Source organism: Eriocheir sinensis, chromosome 42 (assembly GCF_024679095.1).
Source record: "Eriocheir sinensis breed Jianghai 21 chromosome 42, ASM2467909v1, whole genome shotgun sequence".
In the NCBI taxonomy this organism is placed as follows: Eukaryota; Metazoa; Arthropoda; class Malacostraca; order Decapoda; family Varunidae; genus Eriocheir; species Eriocheir sinensis.
In genome coordinates, this window is record NC_066550.1 from 7,554,395 (window position 1) to 7,568,461 (window position 14,067).

Sequence of the window (14,067 nt, forward strand, 5' to 3'; positions counted from 1 at the left end):
AGAAAGATGGAAACAGAGAGAGAGAGGTAAAAAAAAGGAAGGAATGAAAATGAGTTGGTGAAAATGGAAAAAGGAGAAAGAAGAGAAAAGATGAAAGAATAGAAATAGAAGGAAGTGAATGAAGTGGAAAGAGGGGTTGAGAAAAGAAGGAAGCAACTGAAGAAAGAAAGAAGAAGAAGTAGGAAGAGAGAAAAGATGAAAGGGAAAGTGGGAAGAAAGGGAAGGAAGAGTAGATAAGGAGAAAAAGAAACGAGAAGAAAGAAAGAGAAAATGGGAAAGTAAAAAAGGAAGAAAAGAAGGGACGAGAGTGGAAATAAAGCAGACTAGTAAGGAGAAAGTAGAGAGAAAATATCAGAGTAAGAGAGAAAAATAAAAGGGAAAAGAATGTAATGACAGGAAAAAAAAGGAGGAAGAAAAGGAAAAGGGGAAAGAAAAATAGAAAATAATAAAGGAGGAAAAAGAGGAAAAGGGGAAAGAAAAAAGAAAAGAATAAAGGAGGAAGAAAGGGAAAAGGGGAAAGAAAAAAGAAAATAATGAAAGAGTGGGAAGTAAGGAGAAAACAGAAGGGAGAGAGAAAAATTGATAAAGAAAAAAATAAAATAATGGGAGGAGTCTAATGTTTCTGTTTGTATAGCCTCTCTCTCTCATCTAATTCACTTATATAATTATATTCTCCAGCCTTATAAATCCGTCTGTCTATCTACCTATCTATCCATCTATCTATCTGTCTATCGATCTATCTATCTATCTCTATTTGTATATCTCTAAATTGAATCTTTGTCTGTTAATGAATAAATGTATGGCAGGGCAGGTGTGTGTGTGTGTGTGTGTGTGTGTGTGTGTGTGTGTGTGTGTGTGTGTGTGTGTGTGTGTGTGTGTGTGTGTGTGTGTGTGTATATATACATTAAGGGGCCCCCCTCCTACCCCACTCGAGGCAAGGAGGCAGATGGTCTGGCCCTTTAGATATACAAGAGAGAGAGAGAGAGAGAGAGAGAGAGAGAGAGAGAGAGAGAGAGAGAGAGAGAGAGATAGAGAAGGGGGGGGTTGTTGTTTGTTCGTATGGCATGCAGAGTTGATAAAGGGAGGATGGAGGATTCTTTCTCTCTCTCTCTCTCTCTCTCTCTCTCTCTCTCTGACAGCGGGTAATGTAAGATAAAGAGGAGGAGAGGCAACAGCGGTAATGGACTGGTAAAGAGAAGTGAAAGCACAAAGAAAAATTAATTTACTGTGATGCAGAGAACAGGAGGAAGAGGAGGAGGAGGAGAAGGAGAAGGAGGAAAATGGTTAGTGCTGAAGGAAGATAGAAAAGTATACATGCAAATGAAAGAGAGAGAGAGAGAGAGAGAGAGAGAGAGAGAGAGAGAGAGAGAGAGAGAGAGAGAGAGAGAGAGAGAGAGAGAGAGAGAGAGAGAGAGATTCGGGAACGACACCATCCCTCTACAGTCCAGCGTCGACATCCTGGGCGTGGAGGTGGACTCCCTTCTGCGGTTCGACCGTCACCTTGAAAGGGTGGCGCACAAAGCCTCCCAGAAGGTGAACCTCCTGCGCCGCATGAAGAACCTCCTCGATGCTGAGGGCCTGAACACCCTCTACAAGGCACATGTCCGTCCAGTGATGAAGTATGCACTGCTCACCTGGAATGCCAGCGCCCGCTGCCACCTCAACCTGCTAGACAAGGTACAGAGGAGGGCTGAACGCCTCATCAACGGCACCCAGCACCACCGACCGAGCCAGTGGGAGACACAGCGACAACAACAACAACAACAACACCCACACGAAGGAAGGGCAAGACCAGCCACGAACCAGCTGAACAGCCTGGAGCACCGTCGCCGCGTCGCTGCCCTGACGGTGCTACACAAGGCACAAGTGGGCCTAGTGCCCCACCTGACGGACCTGAGGGCTACCTGGAGGAGGTCTGAGCGCAGCACGAGAACGGTGCTGAGCAACGCCTCCCTCCTGGAAGTGCCAATGGCCCGCTCCAGCACCCACCAACGTGCCTTCTCCATCGCAGCGGTGGTGTGGTGGAACAACCTCACTGCTGATGTGGATGTGACACAACTGTCCACTCAGCAGATGAAGGTTGCGTCCCACAGGTGGCTACTCCTACACCCACCGTAAACATGTATATAATTGTATAACATAATCGGCAGAAGCTTTTAAATAGCTCCCCAACGGTCGGGGGAACTTTAGCATAGAAAAATAATACTGCCATGTACTAATGTACTGAACATGTTTAAATAAAAAAAAAAAAAGAGAGAGACAGAGACAGGGACAGAGAAACATCAAATTTAGTCTCTGTAACCCGAGTGACGTTGCTTATATGGCAAAGAGGGGAGAGAAATGAGAGAGAGAGAGAGAGAGAGAGAGAGAGAGAGAGAGAGAGAGAGAGAGAGAGAGAGAGAGAGAGAGAGAGAGAGAGAGAGAGAGAGAGAATAAGGACGGCAGGTGCAGAGAGAAGAGAAAAGGGTTGCCTAGGAAAGAATATGGAAAAGTAAATATGTAAATGAGAGAGAGAGAGAGAGAGAGAGAGAGAGAGAGAGAGAGAGAGAGAGAGAGAGAGAGAGAGAGAGAGAGAGAGAGAGAGAGAGAATGTTGATATGTGGTTGTAGAATTTCCTCTGTACATCCTTTTCCGGCACTTTGCAAGACTCTCTCTCTGTGTGTGTGTGTGTGTGTGTGTGTGTGTGTGTGTGTGTGTGTGTGTGTGTGTGTGTGTGTGTGTACGCATTTAAATCGTTCACTTGCATTTCTGACCGAGACACACACCTGGTCCTGTTGACACACACACACACACACACACACACACACACACACACACACACACACACACACACACATAATATATATTCGTACCAGCACAGTTATTTCGCTTCTACGAGCATTCAACGAGACTTATGAAAAAAAACGTGTAATAAAACTTTTGCCGTTAATGGATTGGAGGAAAAAATGATAACTAACTACATACATACATACATACATACATACATACATTCATAAACTCATGCAGTCATATAGACATACACCAAAATACACTTGTCTACATACATACACATTCATACACATACACACATACACGCAAACAAACATACATACATACTTTCATACATACATACATACATACATACATACATCATACATTCATACATACACACATACACACATACAAAGAATCGTGGTTTTAGTGAACGGAAATCTTTCATCTTCCTCATTCTCTCGATAATAATAATAATAATTCAAAATATCGTGGCATCGCAACGACTTTCCTGTTACAGAGAGAGAGGGAGAGAGAGAGAGAGAGAGAGAGAGAGAGAGAGAGAGAGAGAGAGAGAGAGAGAGAGAGAGAGAGAGAGAGAGAGAGAGAGAGAGAGAGAGAGAGAGAGAGAGAGAGAGAGAGAGAGAGAGACAGAGACAGAGACAGAGACAGAGAGAGAGAGAGAGGCTACAGAATAATATTGTATCATAAATATTAACAAAGCCTAAGTGAATTGTGTTAAGGATATTTATGTTATTTTTTCCTTCATTAATTAATTTACAGTCCGGTACATGTTTTTCACTGCCGCGAGGAATTTTCTTCTTTATTTTATGAACTGTAGAACTTTTTTTTCCATTTCCGTGAGTGATTAGATAGGAAGTTAAAGACGATTTAATATGAAAAAATAAATTAGTCTGGTCAAACACATATGTTATGCGTAGAACTGTTATGAGATGGACAGCCAAAGAGACACGTACAAACAGAGAATCAACCCAAACAGAGTGTCAACCCAGAACTGTAAAGGTCAGGACAAACAGAGGACCAGGTGAAGAGATTGAGCTTGAGTATTTACCGAAGCAGGATGGAGTATACCAACATCAGACAGATAACCAGGTGGAGAGATTAAATTAGAACCTTTGGTGGAGTAGGATGGAGTATACTAACATCAGACAGAGAACCAGGTGAAGAATTGAAACTAAAACCTTTACCGGATCAGGATGGAGTATACTAACACCAGACAAAACCAGGTGGAGAGATTAAATTAGAACCTTTGGTGGAGATAATGGAGTATACTAACATCAGACAGAGAACCAGGTTGAGAAATGAAATTAGAACCATTACCGGATCAGGATGGAGTACACTAACACTAGACAAAACCAGGTGGAGATATTAAATTAGAACCTTTGGTGGAGATAATGGAGTACACTAACATCAGACAGAGAACCAGGTGGAGAATTGAAACTAGAACCTTTACCGGATCAGGATGGAGTACACTAACACCAGACAAAACCAGGTGGAGAGATTAAATTAGAACCTTTGGTGGAGTAAGATGGAGTACACTAACATCAGCCAGAGAACCAGGTGGAGAAATTAAATTAGAACCTTTACCGGATCAGGATGGAGTACACTAACCCCAGACAGATGACCAGGTGGAGAGAAGAACTTAGAACCTTTGCCGGAGCAGGATGGAGTAAACAAACACTGGAAAGAGAACCAGGTGGGGAGATCAAATTAGAACCCTTGCTACAGTAGGATAAAGTACACAAACACTAGACAGAGGACCAGGTGCTATTAAAGATAGAGAGGCAGCTCACAAAAGGTTCCAGAGCCTTCGAACTATCGCTAACTTTGACCTTTACATTTCAGCCCGGAATCGTGCCAAATCTATTCTCCGACTTACCAAAACATTTTTTATCAATAGAAAATGTCAACACCTTGCTTCTTCTAATTCTTCCCGTGACTTCTGGCATCTAGCCAAAACTATCTCCTCCAATTTCACTACTTCCTCTTTCCCTCCTCTCCTTAATCCTGACGGCAGAACTGCCGTCTCATCCGTCTCTAAGGCTGAACTCTCCGCTCAAACTTTATGTAAGAACTCAACCCTGGACGATTCTGGGCATATTCCTCCTACTCATCCCCCCTCTGACTCCTTTATGCCTGCTATTAAGATTCCTCCAAATGATGTTTTCTATGCCCTCTCTGGCCTCAACTCTCAGAAGGCTTATGGACCTGATGGAGTGCCTCCTATTGTCCTTAAAAACTGTGTTTCCGTGCTGACACCCTGCCTGATCAAACTCTTTCGTCTCTGCCTATCAACATCTACCTTTCCTTCCTGCTGGAAGTATGCCTTTGTACAGCCTGTGCCTAAGAAGGGTGACCGTTCCAATCCCTCAAACTACCGCCCTATAGCTTTACTTTCCTGTCTATCTAAAGCTTTTTAATCCATCCTTAACCGGAAGATTCAAAAGCACCTTTCCACTTCTAACCTATCTGATCGCCAGTATGGATTCCGCAAGGGGCGTTCTTCTGGCGATCTTCTTGCTCTCTTAACTGACTCTTGGTCATCCTCTCTTAGCCGTTTCGGTGAAACTTTCTCTGTTGCGCTAGACATATCGAAAGCCTTCGATAGAGTCTGGCACCAGTCTTTGCTTTCTAAACTGCCCTCTTTCGGATTCTATCCCTCTCTCTGTTCCTTTATCTCCAGTTTCCTTTCCGGCCGTTCTATCTCTGCGGTGATAGACGGTCACTGTTCTTCCCCTAAACCCATCAACAGTGGTGTTCCACAGGGCTCTGTCCTATCACTCACTCTCTTCCTGTTATTCATCAATGATCTTAAGATAACAAACTTTCCTGTCCACTCATACGCCAACGACTCCACTCTTCATTATTCAACTTCTTTCAATAAAAGGCCATCCCAACAGGAAGTAAACGACTCCAGACTGGAGGCTGCAGAACGCTTAACCTCAGACCTTGCTATCATTTCCGATTGGGGCAGAAGGAACCTCGTGTCCTTCAATGCCTCAAAAACTCAATTTCTCCACCTTTCAACTCGACACAATCTTCCAAACACCTATCCCCTATTCTTCGACAACACTCAGCTGTCACCATCGTCAACACTAAACATCCTCGGTCTATCCTTAACTCAAAATCTTAACTGGAAACTTCACATCTCTTCTCTCGCTAAATCACCTTCCTCGAGGTTGGGCGTTCTGTATCGTCTCCGCCAGTTCTTCTCCCCCGCGCAGTTGCTTTCCATATAAAGGGGCCTTGTCCGCCCTCGTATGGAGTATGCATCTCACGTGTGGGGGGGCTCCACTCACACAGCTCTTCTGGACAGAATGGAGTCTAAGGCTCTTCGTCTCATCAGCTCTCCTCCTTCTACTGATAGTCTTCTACCTCTTAAATTCCGCCGCGATGTTGCCTCTCTTTCTATCTTCCATCGATATTTCCACGCTGACTGCTCTTCTGAATTTGCTAATTGCATGCCTCCTCCCCTCCCGCGGCCCCGCTGCACACGACTTTCTACTCATGCTAATCCCTATGCTGTTCAAACCCCTTATGCAAGAGTTAACCAGCATCTTCACTCTTTCATCCCTCACGCTGGTTAACTCTGGAACAATCTTCCTTCATCTGTATTTCCTCCTGCCTACGACTTGAACTCTTTCAAGAGGAGGGTATCAGGACACCTCTCTTCCCGAAATTGACTTTTCTTTCGGCCACCTCTTTTGATTCTTTTTTTGGGAGTGGCGAGTAGCGGGCTTTTATTATTGTTTCCTTTTTTTGTGCCATTGAGCTGTCTCCTTTGTTGTAAAAAAAAAAAAAAGTGATGAGATGAAATGGAGATAGAAGAGGTACACTAATATCAGGCAGAGGATCAGGTGGAGAACATTGGGAAAGGGAGGAGACAAGTAATGACTGATGATAATGATGATGCTGTTAATTGATCACAGGTGAACATTGCAAACCTGGTTACCTGTGCGCGCGTGTATTCCTACCTGTGATGATGCAAGGCAGCGAGGAAATGTTGTGGTCCGAGTTGTGTGTTCATTTGTTCAGGTTTTAATTGCAGCTCAGGCGGTTTAAAAAAGGCCGCAATGATGATGATGGTGATTATTATTGTTAAACTCCATTTTAATATTGTGTTGCTGTTACTGATATGTTTGGAAATACTGTGAGAAGAGAGCGGTGTATATGTATTCACTTTAGTATTACTGTTGCTATTACTATTGTTGTTATTTGTGGTAGTTTAGTAGTAATAGTAGTAGTAGTAGTAGTAGTAGGAGGAGGAGGAGGATAAATATTTATAAGAGAAAGAAAAAGGAATAATGAAGACTGAAAACGAGGAGGAGGAGAAAGGTACGATGTAGTAGTAGTAGTAGTAGGAGGAGGAGGAGGAGGAGGAGGAGATGAAGGAGGAGGAGAAATATTTATAAGAGAAAGAAAAAGGAATAATGAAGAGACTGAAAACGAAGAGGAGGAGAAAGACACGAAAACAATAAAACCAATAATAATAAAGACTAACGGCAATAACAATAGCCCCAGCCAACACAATACGCGTCCCTTCATCCTCATCTCCGTAATTCAATAAGCGGCTAAAACAGACACACACAGAAGGCAACTCGACCCCCTTCACGCGTCCATAAGCTTGATGAAAGACGAGGCCGCCGGAGATAAGAGCGCACAATGACCTCTCCCATCCAGTGTTTGTTGGCCACTGGCTAACGCGGCGAAGGGCAGACCGGTGTGGAGGGAGGAAGGCCGCCAGGGATGAAATGATATTTGGCCAACGAAGTAAGAGTTTATATGAGGAATGAGAGAATGTTAAATTGATACATAATGTAAACAACAATTATAAAGTGACTATTTATAAAAGATAAATAATTACGAGAAATAAAGTTTGTACGTGTCAAGAGAATATAATCACACAAGGATGAGAAAATGTTAAATTGATATATTATATATACTACAACAATTGTGAAAAATAACTATGTATTTTAGAGAAATAAATGAGAAAAATAAAGTTTGTAGGCGTCAAGAGTGAATAATTATACAAGGATGCGAAAATATTAAATTACAACGATGGTATAGACTCCATAAACCGAATATATATATATATATATATATATATATATATATATATATATATATATATATATATATATATATATATATATATATATATATATATATATATATATATATATATATATATATATATATATATATATATATATATAAGAGAAGACATTCGAGAATTGAGATTGTACTAATGCGATACTTTTGAACGATATTTGGCCTCCGCATACGTGTGGTGTGGCTGGGTGTGGTGTGGTGTGGTGTGACGGGGTGTGGCTGGGTGTGGTGTGCTGTGGTGTGGCGGGGTGTGGCTGGGTGTGGTGTGGTGTGGTGTGGCGGGGCTGGATTTGCCTACCAATGTACTGCAGGAGAGGGGAAGGGGGTGGAGTCTTAGTCGCAGTCTTAAAATTTCCTGGAGTCTTAGTCGCAGTCTTAAAATTTCCTGGAGTCTTAGTCGCAGTCTTAAAATTTCCTGGAGTCGGAGTCGCAGTCTTAAAATTTCCTGGAGTCGGAGTCGCAGTCTTAAAATTTCCTCGAGTCTTAGTCGCAGTCTTAAAATTTCCTGGAGTCGGAGTCGCAGTCTTAAAATTTCCTGGAGTCGGAGTCGCAGTCTTAAAATTTCCTGGAGTCTTAGTCGCAGTCTTAAAATTTCCTGGAGTCTTAGTCGCAGTCTTAAAATTTCCTGGAGTTGGAGTCGCAGTCTTAAAATTTCCTGGAGTCTTAGTCGCAGTCTTAAAATTTCCTGGAGTCTTAGTCGCAGTCTTAAAATTTCCTGGAGTCTTAGTCGCAGTCTTAAAATTTCCTGGAGTCGGAGTCGCAGTCTTAAAACTTCCTGGAGTCTTAAAACTTCCTGGAGTCGGAGTCGCAGTCTTAAAACTTCCTGGAGTCGGGGTCGCAGTTTTAAAATTTCCTGGAGTCGGAGTCGCAGTCTTAAAACTTCCTGGAGTCGGAGTCGCAGTCTTAAAACTTCCTGGAGTCGGAGTCGCAGTCTTAAAACTTCCTGGAGTCGGAGTCGCAGTCTTAAAACTTCCTGGAGTCGGAGTCGCAGTCTTAAAACTTCCTGGAGTCGGGGTCGCAGTCTTAAAACTTCCTGGAGTCGGAGTCGCAGTCTTAAAACTTCCTGGAATCGGGGTCGCAGTCTTAAAACTTCCTGGAGTCGGGGTCGCAGTCTTAAAACTTCCTTGGAATCGGAGTCAAATTTCTTTATATCCGACTAAGAGAATAAGTGAATATGTACAACCCCGATAATTTTGGACGATAATTTCCATGCGTAGTGAGAGAGTTTCCAAGGAGATGAGACAGTGTTAAGTTTATGAGATGATATTAAAAGAAAAACATGTATGCAGACAGTATATTTAACAAGAGTAATGCGAAAAATATGAATTTGTAAGACTGTCATAAGTTTGTGCGATACTTTGCATTCATCCCAAGAGAAAATAAAAAAAGAGAGGATGTCAAGTAGATACAATAAAAAAGTGTGACTATTTAAGTGAGGAAATAAGATCGTTAATTGTAAAGTAGTATATAGTATTACACGCATACAGTAATTTGAGGATGTGTAAAATAAACCACTGTAGAAAGAGGGAAAGTTGCAGGCTTTATATGAACAGGTATGTGATAGAAAATGGCTAGGTTAGAAATAAAGGAAGATGGGAGAAAGTTTAGGTAAAGAATTTAGAAAGATAGGAAAGAGAAAGGATAGGGTAGGAAATAAAGGAAGATGGAAAGTAGAAAGGGTATAAGCAGGAAATAAATGAAGATAAAGAAGATGGGACAGAGAAAGGATAGGAGAGGAAATAAACGATAATGAGAAGTAGAAAGGTTAAAGTAGGAAAGAAATGAAGGTAAAGAATGATGGGAAAGAGAAAGGATAGGGTAGGAAATAAAGGAGGATGGAAAGTAGAGAGGTTAAAGTAGAAAATATATGAAGGTAAAAGAAGTTGGGGTAAAGAATGGATAAGGTAGGAAATAAAGGAAGATGGGAAAGTAGAAAGGTTAAAGTGGGAAATAAATGAAGATAGGAAGGCGACAGGAAAATATAAAAATTCGCAAATTTAGAAATACGGAAAATTTAGATATACGTGAAACTTGCAAATACGTAAAACTTACAAATACGCAAAACTTACAAATACGCAAAACTTACAAATACGCAAAACTTACAAATACGCAAAACTTACAAATACGCAAAACCTACAAATACGCAAAACTTACAAATACGCAAAACTTACAAATACGCAAAACTTACAAATACGCAAAACTTACAAATACGCAAAACCTACAAATACGCAAAACTTACAAATACGCAAAACTTACAAATACGCAAAACTCTCAAATACGGAAAACTTACAAATACGCAAAACTTACAAATACGCAAAACTCTCAAATATGCAAAACTTACAAATACGCAAAACTTACAAATACGCAAAACTTACAAATACGCAAAACTTATAAATACGCAAAACTCTCAAATACGCAAAACTTACAAATACGCAAAACTTACAAATACGCAAAACTTATAAATACGCAAAACTTACAACTACGCAAAACTTACAAATACGCAAAACTTAGAAATCCATGAAATATAAATGCACAGGAAATAGAAATACATAAACTTCAGAAAGCAAAACGCACAAACTTACTTACAACGCGGCCGGTATAAAGTTCGAAAATAAGAAAAGGAAAATATTAGCGTCAGGGTTCATGTAACTTTAATATTCCTCGCATAATATTGCAAAAGGAAAAATATTAGCTCTCGGGTACTTATGATTTTAATATTCTTCGCCTTATATATGAACATAGTATAAACAGACTCGTAAACAAACTGATGAACAAACTAATAAATAAACAATGATAAACAAGTAAACAAACAAATAGAAAATAGTGCACCGATGTTCATCTTCTTATTTCATTTCGTCTATTAATTAATCATTGGCTTCTATTCTTTTCTTTTCTCATACTTACTGTTTCATTCTTACTCTTTTAGTTTATTTCTCTCTCTCTCCCCTTCCCCCTGGTCACCCCACGCTCCCTCCTCGTACACAACGGTCTCTGCGGAGGGCGCCACAAGAGGATTTTTTCCATGCCGGATCCGCGGTCGGGGCTCCACTCGAGCCGCCATCTTAGAACTGATGAAGTCAGTTTGTCAACACCAACATAATATTAACTTTATATTTGTCTAGACATTTCTCGGAGTCTGACAGTTTTCCTGCCGGGGCCGAGGGCCGAGAGGGAAGCCTTGGGCACCCCCACGGCCGAAGCGAGGTCACCGGGGGGCCTTTGTCCCCCACGGCCGAAGCGAGGTCACCGGGGGGCCTTTGTCCCCCACGGCCGAAGCGAGGTCACCGGGGGGCCTTTGTCCCCCACGGCCGAAGCGAGGTCACCAGGGGGCCTTTGTCCCCCACGGCCGAAGCGAGGTCACCGGGGGGCCTTTGTCCCCCACGGCCGAAGCGAGGTCACCAGGGGGCCTTTGTCCCCCACGGCCTCGAGGTCACCGGGGTGTCTTGAAGAGGTTTCCGTCTCCTGCAGGCGCTCCGAAGAAGTCGTCAACCCTAAATGCCCTAAATGGGAGGCGGTGACCGAGTGGTCAGCGTGCGGGCGTGGTGAGCCCGTGGACTTGGGTTCGAGTCCCACCGAAACACACACTGATTTTTCAAACCATCGCCTAGTGGCCGAAGATTACCCACATGCTGCCCGATTGTCAACGACTTTAGTCAATAGGAGCACAGGGGGGCATCATGTGACAAGCACAGCAAGGCAGACACTATAAATAAAATTGGCCTGCGCCACTAACGGGCTGGGGTCGTCGAGGAGACCACTCAAGAAGGCCTACCGTCGGTATAAGCAGCACCTAAAAGAATATACCCGCAACATAAAGGTTGCCCCAGACGTGTTGAAACGGGAAATGTGGAATCTGACCCTGGCTTAACTGTCGGGGTATTTTATTCCGTCTGTTATTATATGATGTTTACTTCTGCTTCGCAAAGTCAAGGTTGTAGCACCATAGCTACGCGTGACCTCGGTGCTCATCTCGGTATCATTACCTCTAAACCTCTATTTTGGATATGCACTGAAAAGATTCCGTCCGTATTTTATCATTCCGTCTATTGTTTTCATAACGTCTATTATTTCCTGCCTTACCGGAACACTTCGCCGCGGGGGGAGGATAATGGAGGCGGCATCAAATTTCCGGAGCCTTCTTAAAACTCTCCTCAAAAATTAATGTTGGGATGTAATAATTAATTTGGATTCTTTATGGACACCCGCGCCTGTAAGGAAAGGGATTATGTGTGTGTGAGGCGGGTGGGAGGAGGAGAGGAGAGAAGAAAAGGAGGAAGAAGAGGAAGAAAACGAATAAGTGTAGGGACAGGAGGCGGAGGAAGCGGAGGAAAGGGAGAAATGGAGAAGAGAGGAAGGGAAGGGTCAGAAAGAGAAGAAAGAGAGGATGGAGAGAGAGGGAAAATGTGCAGAGGGAGAGGTTTTGGGAGGGGGGAATGGGGGTGAGGAAGGAGAGTGTGTGGGGGGGATGGGTAGGAAAGAGGGGAGGTGTGGGGGACAGATAGGTATGGTGGTGTGGGGAGGAGAGGTGTGTGTGTGTGTGTGTGTGTGTGTGTGTGTGTGTGTGTGTGTGTGTGCTCTTGAAATCTCATGTTAAAAGACTGGAAATAAGAAAGCTATGCAGACAGGCTTTAAAAGTGTTACTGGAAGCTTGCAAAAGACTTATCATTTCTTCTTTTTGCTATTTATTTTTCGCAGTTTTTTTCTTTATTTTTCTTTATTTTATTATCAAGTAAGTGTTTGTTAGTTTTTATTATTACGGTTTACATGTTTTTAATGATTCCGTTTTCTCTTTTCCTCCAATTAAAATATGACGTTCTAAAAATATATTCTGAAGGGAGTTGTTTTCTTTTCTTTTTTTCTTTTTACTTTTTTCTTTTGTCCTCCGCTAAAAGACTTCATAGCGCTGTTTGGATTATTCATACATTCATCTCCCTCCACTTCCTCCTCCTCCTCCTCCACTTCTCAAGTCTTCATGCATTTTAATGTCTCGGTTTTCGTTTTAAATCTCGATTTTGCTTAATTCTATTTTTGCCGCTCTGGTGGTGAGAGAGAGAGAGAGAGAGAGAGAGAGAGAGGGGACACATTGAAAAATCTCTCTCTCTCTCTCTCTCTCTCTCTCTCTCTCTCTCTCTCTCTCTCTCTCTCTCTCTCTCATGCGTACACACATTTGCACAAACAAGACTGCAATTCATGTGGGTTATCAACACACACACACACACACACACACACGCACACACACACTCTTACAAGCAGGGAAGTGTGTGTGTGTGTGTGTGTGTGTGTGTGTGTGTGTGTGTGTGTGTGTGTCATAAAAGACTTGACGATGGGAAGTAAATATTAGTGTCACTTTGTGTGTGTGTGTGTGTGTGTGTGTGTGTGTGTGTGTGTGTGTGTGTGTAAGATATTTGTTTTGTGCTCAGCGAAAGTGTAATCGGAAAGAAGAAGAAGAAGAGGAGGAGGAAGAGAGAAAAGAGAAAGTAAGCGAAGAAGACGAGGAAATAAATACAGAAAAAGAAGAAGAAAAGAAAGAAGCAAAAGAAGAAAAAGAGGACGAAGAAGAAGAAAAGGTAGAAGAAGAACAAGAAGAAGAAGAAGAGGAAGAAGAAAAGAAAGAAGAAGAAGAAGGAAAGGAAGAAGAAGAAAAAGAAGTAGTAAATTCAGAAGAAAACAACAAAAAGAAAAGTAAACGGAGATGTAGAAAGTATATAAAGAAGAAAAACGAAGCATATAACATAGAAAACAGATGAAGATGGGGAAAAGAAGAACCAGAAGAAGTAAAAAAAAAAGCAAAAAAAGAGTGGAGCCAATATCATTAGCAATAACAACTACTACAACTTATATCACCACCACCACCAATACGAGAGGAGAGAAAAACAATAATAATAAATAAGATAAAGAATAAGAAGACAGAAAAGAACAATAACAGAAAGCAATAGTAGAAGAATGTTACTAATAATAATAAAAATAATAATAATAATAATAATAATAATAATAATAATAATAATAATAATAATAAAAATAAAGTAATGAGAATAGAAATAATGTAAAAATTGAAGATAAATGAAAAGAAGCTGAAGATGAATAAAAAAGAAGACAGACTACGAATGAGAATACGAGACGAAGAGAGAGAGAGAGAGAGAGAGAGAGAGAGAGAGAGAGAGAGAGAGAGAGAGAGAGAGAGAG